Source organism: Vicugna pacos, chromosome 6 (assembly GCF_048564905.1).
Source record: "Vicugna pacos chromosome 6, VicPac4, whole genome shotgun sequence".
NCBI classification, from domain to species: domain Eukaryota; kingdom Metazoa; phylum Chordata; class Mammalia; order Artiodactyla; family Camelidae; genus Vicugna; species Vicugna pacos.
The window spans coordinates 4,978,449-4,992,968 of record NC_132992.1 but is presented as its reverse complement, the minus strand read 5'-3'; the positions used below and the strand labels follow the sequence as shown (position 1 = coordinate 4,992,968).

At 34.6% G+C, this 14,520-nt stretch overlaps 1 protein-coding gene and 1 non-coding gene across 17 annotated transcripts in view; both read right to left on the bottom strand.

The window, feature by feature from the left end:
- CSNK1G1 (casein kinase 1 gamma 1) overlaps positions 1-14,520 on the bottom strand; it is a 149,309-nt gene that overhangs the window by 118,334 nt on the left and 16,455 nt on the right. Inside the window, exons 2-3 of one of the 16 annotated variants that reach the window (XM_072962250.1) lie at positions 8,770-8,919; positions 5,669-5,897 (exon numbers count right to left, since the gene is read on the bottom strand). The exons of 14 other annotated variants lie outside the window; for them this stretch is intronic. The gene's annotated coding sequence lies outside the window, so the exon portion shown is untranslated. The remainder of the gene's footprint in view (positions 1-5,668; positions 5,898-8,769; positions 8,920-14,520) is intronic. One more of the 16 variants, XM_072962252.1, reaches the window with a different exon arrangement.
- Positions 8,543-8,615, bottom strand: TRNAD-AUC (transfer RNA aspartic acid (anticodon AUC)). Its single transcript has one exon. It is a non-coding gene; the product is annotated as a tRNA-Asp (tRNA).

The window sequence follows — 14,520 nt, the reverse complement described above, 5'->3', positions numbered from 1 at the left end:
AAACAGCGAAATTACAATATACATAAAACCCATAACCCACACTCTACACACTTCCTTTCTTTCTTCTCTTCTTTTTTGTGTATGGCCAGGAAGTCTACTGCAATCAGTATAAATGCAACCTGTACTCAATACTTACCTATGTCACTGAATATGCTACTTATAAAGAATAAAAGATTTGTAACAGCCACAGGTTCTATTATCAAAGAAAGAGCCCATTTCATTCCCAACAATATTAGGAGTATCAGTTGTATATTTTTAAATGATCAAGAAAAGAAGAACCATCATAATACAAATCTAGTTACCCCAATATACTGTAAGCCTCTTAAGAACAAAAACCCATTTTTCTTAATTATGCCCTATAGTACCTTAAGTACAGTAAATGTTCAAAATAAAACAAACTTTAAAAATTTTAGAAGTTCTTCATAATCTTCAAATAAACAGAAGTTAACCCTGTTGCCTAAATCCAGGCATTCTAGGCTTTCTTTATTCTAATGGACTGAAGTTTTAAAATTCTATGTTATAAGAGCTTTAAAGGAAATATAAGACTTGTTAATTAAGATTAAGCCTATAGTGTCTAAAATTTGAAGTTGAATAAAGGTTAGCAGGTCACAATATCCATAGCAGATGATCAGTTTGTGTCAGCAAAATTCTAACAGATTTTCTCAGTTTTGAAAGAAAACAGGATTGAATAGGACAAAGTTTAACTCAGTGTGACTTTGACTGAACTCACCTATTTCTGATAATTCACACAGGTATCACTGAAGGGGACTGGATGACAGAGTATGGTGAGCCCCCAGACTCTATTCTCCATGAGCTGCTGCTACAGCTTGTATAATCTAGTTTACACCCAGAGTCAAGTGTGACTACAGCAGAGAGGATACTTTGACCAAATACGATCTTCACTAATTCATCAAACATCACTATGCAAAACAAATATGGACCAATCTCAAATCCACTTATAGGTCCCTACCCTTTTTATTTGAATATTTTCTTTGAACCCCTTATTGCTACAAAACAGTGGCTCTCAGTTGTGGCTGGACAGCAGAATCAGTAGTAAAACATAAAACTACACAAAACCAGGATCCATGCCTCTCAATATCCTGATTTAGTAAGATGATGGGTAGGGCATTGGTATTTTTTAAATATGCAGCATTACTCTAACGTAATATTTGTTATCAACTTTTTCTAAATGCAGTCCAAAAATTCCATGCATTTGCTATTCTTTACATAAGCAAATATTTCTGGTCCCCAACCCCTGACCCATTTAATTAGAATCTTGGGGCAAAGGCTCATAAATCTGCATTTTAACAAGCTCCCCAGATGATTCTTTTGCACTCAAGTTAGAAAATCACTGCGATAGGAAAGTACTGAAAATTTTAGTTTGTGTATATATATAACTCTAATGTGTGTGATGGTTTCTATAATTTGTCAACTTAGCTAGGATAAATTTTTTCCTCAGAATTCCCTTCCCTGTATGTTTCTGGTTAGTGTGGGCCACACACTGTCACTTATCGATATGCTAGCTCACTTTGTTGGTGTGTGGAAGCAGCCCAGGTCTGCAATGACTCCGTCTTTCCTTGATCTTACCTTCAGCTTCTCTTTCTCTTGGGCCAAGTGCATGTTTAGTTCCTTGATTAAGAATGCCTCAGTTCTCCTGCAGCATAACTATATCAGTAAGCTAGAAGTAGCAGAAACTGATAAGCATTCTAGTCTGTCTTTGTTAGTTCTAGCTTGTACTCATGGCTTCCAATTTCCCATGTTCTCTTATCAACTACCTGCTTGTGAAGTTCAAGCTCTGGCAACAGACTCAAAGCCTTACAGACTGTGTGACCAGCTCCCATGTTTGTGCAGTCAAATCCTTTAATAATATACAATATATCCTAATGATTCTGCTTTCAGATTGATATAATGAATTAAGGAAGAACCACTGATCTAACCCTTATTTTATCCGTATTAAATCCACTGCAGTAGTCCATTTCTCATTTCACTACCTTTATTCCTTTACTGTTATGTTCCAGCCAATGACATGAAGTGGCAGGAAGACAAAAGGAACCTTTCCAAACTCCAGTGATCTTCTCAAAGTGTATTTAACCATCTATTTCTAAATATACAATGCAGAATTTTTTTAAACACCGTGCTATTCAAAGTCTTGAATGAATTTCCATAATTGTTTCTTCCTAAATAACACTTTCAAAATATGGATGGCAAGAGCCCATTTATTAATAAGTATTTATTGACTACTAAAAGTCTCTGTACCAGGTACAAAGACTCTTAAGGATACAAACACAAAACATAGCTTTTAATGGTTTTAAAGAGTATGATTAGGGCTCTCACATATGTGTAAAAAGGTATTTGGGAGTATAAGGAAGCATAGACAACGGCCATCTAACAACTTGGTGGTTAAAAATACTTTCAAGAAAAGAGAGATTTAAACTAGTAGGGGAAGGAGTAGTGCTGAAAAAAAAGTATAAGATGAGAAAGAAAAGAAGTTGCATGTCATTCTAAGTGAAGTAAGCCAGAAAGAGAAAGAAAAATACCATATGAGATCACTCATATGTGGAATCTAAAAAACAAAAACAAACAAAAACAAAGCATAAATACAGGACAGAAATAGACTCATGGACAGAGAATACAGACTTGTGGTTACTGGGGGGTGGGGGGGTAGAGGGTGGGAAGGGATAGACTGGGATTTCAAAATTGTAGAATAGATAAACAAGATTACACTGTATAGCACAGGGAAATATACACAAAATGTTATGATAAATCACAGAGAAAAAAATGTGACAATGAGTGGGTATATGTCCATGAATGACTGAAAAATTGTGCTGAACACTGGAATTTGACACAACACTGTAAATTGATTATGAATCAATAAAAAATGTAAAAAAAAAAAAGAAAAGAAGTTGCAGGAAAAAGAAACAGCAGGTACAAGGATTAGAGTCAAGAGAATGTAGTGTCTACACTGGTTCTCAAAGCATGGTTCCTAGGTCACTAGCATCAGTACCACTTGGGAATTTGTTAAAAATGGACAACGTACAGCCCCATCCCAGAGGCACAGAATCAGAAAGCCTGGAGGGAGGGCCCAGCAATCTGTTTTAACAAACCATCCAGATGATTCTGATACACACTAACGTTTTAGAACCACTGATCTAGTTTGATCAGAGAGCTGAATCAGGTTAAGGTTACAGCAAAGGAAGCACAATGAGACAGTAGTGCCCTGTTGACAACTGTCAGAGGTGAATCTGCACGAGGTTACATATGCTAATGTTAAGTCATCAACAGTTCTCAACTTTTGAGGCTCTTTCCCCCCTTAATTCAACAACTGCAAAATGCACATTCTTTTCAAGCTCTCACAAAATATTTATGAAACTTGAATATGTGCTATGCCCCAGAATCACCAAGCTTCACCTACAAATTCTGATGTTATATTTCCATTATCATTGAAATTTTAGTATTATTAAACTTCAATCATAATTTCTGCAACCTCAGCTATTTAGAAAGTATGATTTTAAGTTTTCAAACATTTTTTTAAAGTTAACCTTTTAAAAAAATAAGTCCTCACAGAAGTAGAATACAATGCTGTATGTACACAGGAAACATGTTATAAACCAATGTTACCGCAATAAAAAATGAGTTTAAAAAAAAAACAAACTGAGTCCTAATTTAGCTTGCATTTTCATCAGAGAAGTTTACCTGTTATTTTCTGTTACTTCCTGAGATTTTCATACAGGCACTTTTCAAGGCTGAGTAATTATCTGTTGCATTACCAGAAATTTTGGATTCCATTAAGTACTGTATACGCATTATATCAACTCTGGTATTGATTCTTCAAAATGTGAACACCTTCATACAGTAGATCAAGCTATTTCATTGTGTTGTTCAAGTTTTCTGCCTCCTTACTAAATTCGCGTGTGTTAAAAACTATTATGATTGTGAACTTATAAATTTCTCCTTGTAGTTGTTATTTTTGGTTTACGTATGTGGAATGTGTTATCTGATACAAGTATCATTAGAATTTTAGTATCTTTTTTAATTTTTAAAATTTATTTATTTATTTATTTTGGGGCGGTTATTAGGTTTACTTATTTATTTTTTTAAAGGAGGTACTGGGGATTGAACCCAGGACCTTGTGTGTGCTAAGCATGCACTCTATAATTTGAGGTATACCCTCCCCCAGAATTCTAGTATCTTCCTGGTAAACAGAATCTTTTAGTACTATATGATATGGCAGAGAACTGCTGATGGCCTCCCCCAATATCCAATCTCTCCTCTTCCCTTAGTAAGGAAGTCCAGTTTTATTCTGGGCAGCAAAGTGCTCTCCTAAAATATACTTCATAACTGCCTTGCAGTGAAGGGCCAGTGAAACTGCTAGGTGGAACTTCCATGAACCACTTTAAGAGATGGCCTAATAGCTTGCTTGAGCTCCACCCGTCACCCCTACTCCATCCTTCCTCCTACAGGAAATTTGTTAGAGTTGGTGCTCTAAGCAACCACCTTGAACCATAAGGTTGGCCACGTGCTGACAGACAGCTGGGTAAAAACTACTCGGAGACAACCTGTATTCCTAGCTTCATGGCTCCTTCTTCCATATTCAAAGCCAGAAATAAAGCATCTTCGAATTTCTGTCTGGCTCTCGTGCCTACAATTTTCCCTTAAAAGGACCCCCGTAATTAAACTGGACTTCCTGGGTAATATAGGATAATCTCCCCATCTCAAGATCCTTAATATAATCACATTTGCAAAATCCCTTTTGCCACGTTAAAGGTAACATATTCACAGGTTCTTGAGGATTAGGGTGTGGGTATCTTCGGGTGGCAATTACTCTCGTCACCACAGATGTACTTTAGACCTTTTCAGTCCTTCCCCTGTGTCTAACCTTACTGATATCTTCTCTCTCTTTTATCTCCCTGTATAGCATTCCTAATTATTTCTTCAGATCTACCTTCCACCTCACTGTCTTTTCAATCTAATATGCTGTTAAACTGCCCTTGAATTTATGATTTCAATTATTTTATTTTATTTTTTGTTTGTTTGTTTCTGGATTCTGTCTAATTATTTTGGACAATTCCTTATCCCTGAGACATACTTTCATTTCTTCTATTTGTTTCTTCCAATAAATTAAGCACATTTATTTCTATATTCAGTACCCAGTAAGATAATCCTTGTGAGTCTGATTTTAGTATTTTGTTTTGCTCATGGTAACCATTTCCTCATATGCTTTTGTGGTTTTTTACTGGAGCTCAAGCTCTCTGGATTAACATCTTTGGAAATTCTTTGAGGCCTTTGAGAGGATGTTCTTCCAGAAAGGACTTGGATTCACTTCTGTCTTTCTCTGGGCACAATACCAAGCAAGCTATAATCACTCAAAACAAGTCTCAGCTTACACTTTTTTTTTTTAAATCAAACAGGTAGTGGGGTCCCGAACCTCTATGAATATTTGATTCTAATTACAAATATTCAGGGAAAACCTTGTTCACCCTCTATTCATAGCTAAGGCTGAGAAGGATAAGTTTTCTGACTACCTTTCTTTGCTAGGGTGATTTTTTTCTCTGTCTCCCTTTCCTAGTAGGGCTATAGCCTTTTGTGGGTTCTGGTTTTAGGAAGGTAGATCTCTAGCTTGACCCCAATAATGTGGCTTCCATTCTTGTCCTCTGAGTCCCATGCTTACCTGTTAAAAACTGACAATACAGCTCATCAAGAACCAGCAGATGTCCTTAAAGCAGCAGTCATTAGGCGCTTGCAAACAACTCTGCATTTGGCCTCTGTTTTTATTTTTCATCTTACTTTTTTGCCAGTTCAGCCATTTTTCTAAGTTTCTTTAAAAAAATAAATCCATCATTTTTGCATATTTGATAGTAGGAAGATTCTTCTTCCTTTAAAGATAGTTTCCCATATCACTGAAAATAAAGTAAATGTACATAGCTATTACTAACTGATAATAAATGTAAGATAATGTTACACCAGTACTTCTAAAGTTATACCTTCCTTGTACATTTTATTTCCTTATTCTTCTCTTTCACCTTCTCAAAGTTCCTTTCTAAGGGGTGTCCTTTATCAAGTAACTCTAAGTAAGCATTACCTTCCAGTCTTTGCCACCCATTTCCAAGACCCATAAAACGTTCCCAACATTCCTCATTTTTTAAATATGGCTTATGGACTAGCTATATGTATATTTATGATATTATTACTAAATAATAAAATTTAACTGTATTTATAGTCAAACAAGTGCAAGAATGGAAAATAAATGATTTATGTTAGGATAGTGAAAATTGCCCTTAGTTTTCATTTTAAATTTATCTTATGCAACAAAATAACCACCACCATCCTTGGTTGAAAAATTATTCATACAGATATGCTACTGAACTCAATCCTGTCAGCAATTCTCTCATGTAATTGTCTCAGGATGTTGGTAAATTTCAGTGGGCAGCCAAATTTAAGAAACAGTCATTGTAATGTCTGTCATGCTGCAGTTTTTATTTTAAGGGTATAGAAAGACACTACACACTTTGTGGCTGCCAGAAATCAGCGAAACATGTATCTCACGATAAAAACCAATGCAGTCTCATTTTACAATCTGTCAATATGGGAATCAGGCTGAAACCACTAACCAGTAAATGACTACAATTTCAATGCATCTCCTCTATAAAGAAGAAGTTAGGTTGGTTTCACAAACTTAAGGGTGGGGAAAACACACGGATTCACAAGAGGGTTCAGTGGTAAAGCAATGGACGGAGAATCTAGGGAAATAGTAACCTTTCACTATGCCTCAATTCTTTACTGGTAAAGTCAGAATGACCACCACAGAAAAAGAACAAAACTGATCAGAGATGTGGGGCAACCCACAAGAGTGCTCCTTCCTCTTTTTTCTGTGTTCCCAGTAAATCAGCTTCAGAGCAGGAGGAGGAGATCAGTAGGTAAGGAAAATGGGTACACAAGGCCAACCACAACCTGTCGAGGGACCTCTCCTCATACCCATACAGAGAGCCAATGAGCTTCTCCTGTTCTTCTTGCACCTCCACACGAAACAAACAATCCTGAGAAAACCTTGAACGTGTTCTGGCTTCTTTGTGAGTTTATATTTATTACTATTACAGACAGACCCCAAAATTTCTTCTTTCCTTCCTGTCACTCTTTACTGAATTCACAAGAATCCATTAAGTCTTCTGGGTCTGTCTGCAGTAGCAAAAATAGTCTCTGACTGTTAAATAGCCCTTTAATTGAAACCCAGTGAAAACACCAAAAATATGTTTGAGAGAAGTAGAGGAGGAAATAGCCTCCTGTGGCCTCAAAGGAGAAAAAGTGTTGCCATCTCTATTAAATACCATTACACTAAAATAAGAGACGTGCATATTGGTTTCACTTTGAAATAGTAAAAGCAATGAGTAAGAAGGATGTTTCTTCTTTAAAGCCAAGAAAGGCACAATGAGAAAAGAAACAACTCATAGGTCCACTACAAAGCAGCAAACAAAAAACTCTCCAAATCCATATTTTAACACTGCTTTGTAAAGCATTAATTAAGACTAACTCTCCTCTAGTAGTTTTCTCTGAAGTCAAACATACACACGCCCACAGGATTCCCATGAGCCAGAGCCAAATTCAATTATCAAGACAGTGTAGTGAAACACATAATTTTGTACACTTGGCTGCATAAAAGCCCGTATCTAAAACAATGCTTTGTAGTTCTACAACAGGAAAAATGCTGTCACTCAAAAGATAACTGGGTTTCACTTGCCTCTTTTCCTTTTATATCACATGTTAATAATCATAAATCATTTTAAGTAGTTATTTAAAATCTTCACTCTTAAAAACTAAAGAACAATATCTATAATATTTACAAACTATATAAGGAAAATGTGACAATAAAAACATACAATGAAAAACATCCTTTCAATGAATATTCCAAAAATAAAATTATTAGCATATTGATCTTCAGAGTAATCATTTTTTCTTTCCCAACTATCATTCATACCTACCTAATCTTTCTACTCTTTTCCATAATTAGCCTTGTTTCACCTTCTAAACTACTCATACCTCTACCAACCACAATTTTGTCCAACCAAATACTTCTAAAAAATATACATATATATGCAGGTATATATGTCAAATTGTACCTGTGTATAGATATAAATATCTTTAAGCATAGTAATCCTTCATTAATCATTAGGAAATTATGCCTTCATTGATGAATTTGCTAGAGAACTGAAGTTCATCCTTTTAAACCCTAAAACTAAGATTAAGACATAACATACTTTATACTTAAATAAAAGCCGCCATAAATAATTTAATCAATTGCCCTAGCCAATACAATTAAAAAAGGGGGGGGGGTATACAAATATTGGAAAGAGAAAAAAAGGAAGAAATAATTTGAGAGTATATTCTCTCACATGGACAGCCAAACACATGACATGTGAATTTAACCTTTTTGATGACTGAGAACAACTACTGCATTTTTCTTTTTATTTTTTTTGAATTTCTAAAGTTTTAGAAAAATTTTCTAGGGGGGAGGTAATTACTTGATTTTTACTTTTTTTTTTTTTTTTGATGGAGGTACTGGGGATTGAACCCAGGACCTCGTGCATGATAAGCATGCACTCTACCATTGAACTACACCCTCCCCCACCACTGCATTTTTCTATGAAATGTTTTGTCATCCAGCCTTAATGAAGTACGTAATGCCAAATGCTGCTACATATACTAAATGGTAACAGGGTACTAAGTTTTAATACTACATTTTTTTCTCTTTCTTTTGTATCAAAAGTCACTTCTTACCTCTGCTAGTGTGTTCAGCTTTAGCAGCACCTTCCTTCCCTGGTGTGTAATCTGCCTCCTTTAATCTGCTATAAGCTATAACCAAACCTGTTAGTAAAGTTAGATGACTTAATAGTCAGGTGACTATGTTCCTGGAAGCTCAGAAGTATACTGTTAAGAAAAGTACATGAATTTTAGGATTCACACTTTAAAAATACAGACTTTCTAGCTTACACTCAAGTGTATATAAAAAGATTCTAGGGAAAACTACAAGAATTTTTGGGGTGTAGAACTGTGGTTAAAGGGCCACTTCATTTCATAATTAGGTCAAATGGAGCAGATGCGGGAGCAGTGAGTAAAGATGTGTGATTTGTGTACTGAAAATGATCATTGCTCCCTAATTCATAAGAGATTGTCTCATGTTTTACAAAGGGTAGACTTGTTTGAAGATTAGCCTGAATAATGTCTTTCTTAACTTATGAATTGTAATCATTTTAAAACATTAAAGGAAAGTGATTTAATGTGCTCAAACACACATAATAAACCAAGTTAATAAAAAAATTTCTAATTAGGTACATTCCTAATACATATAAATAGAAAGGGTCTATAATTAACATGTCAAATATAAATGCCTCTCAAGCAATTTTCTGTTTCTTAGGTTAGCCACTGGCTCAATGATGCTGAATCCACCAGTAATTTTCTTAGCACACTGTATTTTCCACCAACGTTTTCCAATCATGAAAAACACAATTAACAGTTCACACGGTATTTTATACAGCATCTTAGCAGATATAACACAAAAACTTCCAGGGCCTCAGGAGAGTTATCCCACATCAAAATTCAAAGTGGACTCATCAGCGGACTACTGAGTCGTATACATATGACAATGCAAACTACAAAAAGCAAGTCCTTTGCAATTTTCATTGCCTTGTAACATTTCAGAAGTTGATACAGTATTAATGTGGCTGTAACTGTACTCATTTATTTTTACATAAATTTTATTTACTTTTAATTTTTACTTTACAATTAGTTACCAAATGTATAATACCCAAAGGCTACACAGCACTATATTGTACTATACGTGTAAAGTACACATTAGAGATGTTACACAAGGTGGGAGGGTATACCTCAGTGGTAGAGTGCATGCCTAGCATACATGAGGTCCTGGGTTCAATCCCCAGTACCTCCACTAAAATAAATAAATAAATAAATAAGTAAGTAAATTACTCCCCCCAAAACAGATGTTACACAAAAATAACATTTTTTTATCTATGAAACTAGTAAAGATGAAAGAAAATTGTGATGCCCAATGTTAGGCAGGTCCAGAGGAATACACTCTCATGCCTTGCTGAGGGAACTGTACCATCTCTCCAAAAGACTATCCAGTAAAATGCTCATTTATAGAAACTTAAGGAATAAATAATAATGTTCATCTATCAAACCATAAGGAAATAAGTTTCCTAAGGGAATAATCAAAATATTTATTTCAGAATTTATAGCAACAAATATATGAAATAACCTAAAATCCAGCAATAGAGGTGTAATTAAATAATCTGTGTGTTATATAGCCATTAACTATCTGATGATATGGAATAATTTTCTCAACATTAAGTGAAAAAAGGATACTAAACTATATTATTTAAAATATATATTATACATGTATCTCTCTCATATAATCACAGAACAGATTGGAAAGAAAATTTACTTGCTAATAATGATTACTTTCTAAGAGGTATTATAGGTGGTTTTATTTTGTTCTTTCTAACTATGCTACATTATTCAAAAATTTTTTACAACCTTCACATAAGAAACAGTCACATAAATTATTTGAAAAAAGAAACCAAACACCTTGTCCAAAATGTAGTGACAAAAACTGAGATACAGCTATTAAAAGAGTGTTTTTAAACAGGAAAATAGTTCATACTGTATTTTATAACAAGAGAATTTTAAAAATATCTGTTAGCATATATAAAGAAATAGAATTTAAAGGAATACAAACCAAACTGACAAATTTCTAAATGAAGATTAGTTACAAGCACTTACACTTTGTTAAAAATTTGCAAAACATTTATTACTTTTTATAATGAATGTTTTCCCTCTGTAAATAGCTGACAATAAGAGAAAGTCTTCCCAATATTGTTTAGATTAAAAATGACATTGGCGAGGAAACATTAATCCAAGAGTTTAATGAAACTGCCACCAGAAAAAACAAGTAGTTACTGGTTAAAAGTACACATTATGTCAAAATAAGCCATATTTTATCTTTTATACCTTATTAATATTTTAATTTAATTCCATTGTATTCAGGATGTTATAAAACTAGCAATCATATCCACAGTCTTTGAAAAATTAAAGTTCCACAGTGACCTGCTCCCAATAGGGGTAATTTGATTATTTAAAAACCAAAAGTTTTCTGCACAGAATACATTACATCTTATTGGGCACACCAGAGACTATTCTCAAGGCAAACACAGGTCTGAACTCTGGTCACTCTACTCAAAAGACAAAATTAAATTCTCCCAACCCTGTAATTGGTCATCATGGGCCCAAGATTTTATAACAATACAGAGAATCAACATAATCGTTATATTAAGGATTAACTGGACTCAATGTTTAGCTACCCACAAACAAAAAATACTCAACGATTCTGGATAACCAACTCAACATCTTAATATATTTTAGTACCAAAAGAAAACCAATGCAAGAAAACCAAAGGCACACAACTCTTGTGAAAAGGGAAGAACATCTCATATAGAGGAACTGAATGTAAGAACTGAACTAAGGGCTAAAAATTCCGAATTCTAATCACATATAAAAACCAAGGACCCAAGTTAACACTTCTTATCTCAACGTTCTCAACCATAAATTGAGACATTCAAAACAAGTCATAAAATGTTTGAAAAAAAAGAATTAAATTTTTTAACCAAGAGAAAGAATTCATTGTGCTAACCTTATCCACATACAGACAAATCTCAATGGCCCTGAAATCAGTACTGGCAAGTGTAGCAACTTACAAAGATTTAAAGTATATTTAGTAACTGAGAGGTGGCATTTAAATACCAAGGATGTAAACCTTAGCTTAATCATAGCTGAGTGCGTAAAGAGGTTTATGCTGTCAGTACTGCCCTAACAAGAAGTATCCAGCACAGCCTTGCATATAAAAAGTATACAGTTCAAAAACAAAGATAATGATTAACTACATATATAATAAAAATTTAAAATGTTATCTGTCTACCATTTATCATATATTAAAATGTATTAAATTAAAATATAATTTGTTAAATTTATAAATACAGTAAAAATGTGAACATGCTTCATGAAATACAATCCTGTATTTAATCATTCTCAAATATTTCTATAGTAAATACTTAGCTCCTACTTTAACCATATTATTTCTAACTGCTTTCATTCACTGTCTTCATTACATGCCCATTTTTTGGATCTCAGCATTTTATTGTCTAAAGAAATAGTATCACTAACATTCTTCATTTGGTAAGTTAAAATTAAGATGAATTTATGTTTCCAATTTTTTAAACTTATGACATTAGGTAAAGATGATAAGAAAAATGACGAAATCAGTTAACAGGAAAATTTGGAAATTACTACATAAAAAAAGTGGGAGTGAGGGAGGCAGGTATGATGGAGCTTTGCAAATGGAAATATAGCAGATTACTCAAACAACCTGCCTCCTAAAAACTGAATATGCTGAATTAAAAGCAACAATGCAGGTATTTTTCAGCTTGAAAAGTTTTATCCAGTTCTGGCTTATGTACTTCCTCAGTATTTTCACACTTTTCTTTAAATCAGACTTTTAAATAATTGTTTTTAAACTGTTGCTGTACTACTTCTATCATTTCAGCATTCCTAGGTCTGTTTCTATTGACTGATTTTTCTCCTAGCTATGGATAACATTTTCCTACTTATTTGCTTATCTAACTAACACAAAGTTCAGCATAATGATTCCTCCTAGGTCAGAAAAAGGAAGGGGCACAAAGAGCCTTCTAAGATACCAGTAATGTTCTATTTCTTTACTACAGTGATGAGTACAGTGTTCACTTTTAGACTTTCAACTATATGTGACTCTTTATAAATATGCTGTAGTTCTTGAAAAAATATTGTAAGAAATTAAGATAGATGCTTTGAGAAGATTCAGTCTGAAAACAAAAGGAGAAAAAGGAGGCAGCAGGAAGTATATCACCAAAATTGACAAATAGGGAACTCCAGGGCTCCATACACTACACACAACACACACACAACACACACACACACACACACACACACACACAGCCACACGCTGGAAAAAATAGTCAGAATCAACTTTTGTAGAATCTAATAAAAATTACAACAACCAAGGGAAGGCTAGGTAAAGAAAGAAATGGCTACACTGAATATGAAAGTGCTGTGGGGTTTTTAATTGCCTACCTACCATTCTCCACTCCCCAGCTCAGCAGGGACAGTGAGGATGGCAGTTACACTACTGATGCAGGCTGACAGTGCCAAATGAGCAATATGAACTTTACTCTCAAAGAATTGTGGCTGAATGTTATGACTTGACTGGCAGCTTCCTCAAAAGCTAGCACAAGAATGTCTTTGTTTTGTCTGACTTGGAGCATTCCTAGGGCAAGCAGCCTAGAGGAGAGGAAAAAAGGGAAGGTAAGACACAGAACTTAAAGCCTAGGGACAGACTGAGAAAGGAGAGAAATGTGCTTTGTAAACTTTCCTTTGTAACAAGGAATCTAGAATGCCACACATACGCTGAAGGCTGAACACATGCATAGGGAAAGGTCTAAAAAGACCCTAAGATTTCCACCTCTCGCTGATCTTTAGGCTCCACACAAACAGGAAGGCTAAGGCAGGGTTGTAAACAGCCTGACTAAGCACTGGAGTACCCAAACACAGCATCATCCAGCCAAAAGTAGGGGAGCATTTTAAAAATTTTTCTTTATTTTATACATTTCTAGTGTCCAGGTGTTCACGAAATACAGTCAAAACACTAGTTGACTAAGGTATGTAAAAAAGACTTTAATGACCACACATGGCAAAGAATACATGCATAATAAAAACAGTTTTAAAAAGATATTACACAAACAACAATGAAACTAATAACATCCCACAACAAGCAGCAACAAAAAACCATGAGGAGGGGAGGAATCTGACGGCTAGAGTCGTCAATACATAATAATATTCAAAATGTCCAGTTTTCAACAAAAGATTATGTGGCATGCAAAGAAACAAGAAAGTTCAGACCATTCACAGAGGAAAAAAAAGAATAAATACAGAAACTGTCTCTGAGGAAGCCCAGGCAAAGGACTCCACAAAGAATTAAAAGGAAACCAAGAAAACAGTATCTCACCAAGTAGAGAGTATCAATAAAGAAATAGAAATGATAAAAGGGAATCAAATGGAAATTCTGGAGCTAAGTAGTTTAGTAACTGAAGTAAAAAATTAACTAAATGGGTTCAACCAACATTTGAGCAGGAAAATGAAGGAATCAATAAACCTGAAGATAAGTCAATTAAGATTATCCAGTCCAAGAAATAGGAAAAGGATGAAGAAAAATGAACAGAGCCTGAGGAATCTGTGGAACACCAACCAGCCAGCTTACCACCATAATGTATAATGGGAGTCTCAGAGGGAGTGGAAAGAGATGGAAATTATATTTGAAGAAATAATGGCTGTAAAATTCCCAAATTGCATGAAAAACATGAATCTACACATCCAAGCAGCTAAACTAACTCCAAGCAGGATGAACTCAAAGGGATCAACACCAAG